Source organism: Protopterus annectens, chromosome 1.part1 (assembly GCF_019279795.1).
Source record: "Protopterus annectens isolate FY-2018-M chromosome 1.part1, PAN1.0, whole genome shotgun sequence".
In the NCBI taxonomy this organism is placed as follows: Eukaryota; Metazoa; Chordata; order Ceratodontiformes; family Protopteridae; genus Protopterus; species Protopterus annectens.
This window is the reverse complement of record NC_056726.1, coordinates 703,171,514-703,173,007: the sequence shown is the minus strand read 5'-3', so window position 1 is coordinate 703,173,007 and position 1,494 is coordinate 703,171,514.

Genomic DNA, 1,494 nt, shown 5'->3' with positions numbered 1-1,494 from the left:
GCAGGCATGAGAGCTTTTTACTGAGGCACATAATATGCCCTTTCAAATACTACTTTAAAGGGGATCAAACCCTTTACATTTGTTACTGTTTTCATGCTCAGCAATGCTAGAGGTAAACAGCAAATCCAATTCTTCTGAGTCTTACTCATCAACTTTTCTTAACTTGTTTTTAAAATCCCATTGTACCTCTCCACCAGTCCTGCTGACTGTGGGTGGTAAGCACAGTGATTCCTTAAGGAAAAGCTTCTACCCATTTTGAAAACATATCTATGATCACTAAACAGTATTTTTTCCTTCACATTTATTCAACTCTATGAAGTCCATACAAATAGTATGGAATGGATATGGTGGTGTAGGGAAACTCCTTGCTTGTTTTAAATGCTCCTTGTGCATGGTGCTTGTTACAAGTATGACAAGCTGCACAAAATTTTATTGTATAATTTATGTATCCATATGTTTGGAATATTTTATTTACTAACTGTACCATCCCCCCTGTTGAGCCATGGCTCTGCCCCTGCCTCAACAATGCTGCATTTCTAAGTAAATTAGACGGTAATATTGTTTTTTCCTTTGGAAATGTACAGTCCATATTTAAAAATTGGATCTTTTATTACCCAGTTATGTTTTTACTGCTGTTGTAGTAAGCATTTGCATTGTTTTAACATGTCTAAATTTAAAATTTCAAAGGGCTGTAATTTTTATTAAAAAATAAAGTTCCTGAGTCTGAGGCTGCTTGCTTTGCAGCTGCATCAGCTCGTGCATTACCTTTTGAAATCTTATCCTGTTGTTTTGTATGAGCTACACATTTACAAATAGCTACTTTAGTAGGCAACTGAATAGATTCTAATAGCTCCAAAATAAATTAGCATGATTAATAGGTTTTTCACTGGATGTAATCATCCCTCTATTTTCTTTATTATTGTGCAAACACATGCACTGTAGAAAAAGCATACTGATTATCAGTATATATGTTTACTTTTTGCCTTTTACTAAAATACATGCTCCTGTCAAAATTACCAGTTCTGCTGCTTGAGCATACAAGTTGTGTGGCAAAGTTTGTGCTTCTAAATTTTTAGTGTCTGTAACTACTGCATACCCCACCAGATTTTTCCTGTAGGACCCTTCTGCATGAGCCATTCACGTAATATGTCACCTCAGCATTATCCAAGGGCATATTTGTAAGAACTTGTCTAGGTAAGCTAACTGTTTATATGAGGTTGACTCAGCAGTATGGTCATACATGAAAGATGTCTAGCAGGAGAAAGGTATGCAACTTTTCTTGTGGCAGAATTATTGCAACTGCATGAGGCATTCTCAATGTGAGAGGGTGGAATAACACCATTGAGGCTGAAGCCTGTACTGCCATTGCTGCTGAAACTACTGCTTGTACACAGTGAGGCAAAGATTGCACCACTGGGTCTAACTGTAATGAATAGTAAGCTATGGGGCATTGCTTATCCCCATGTTGTTGCTTTAATACTGATGTCATGTACC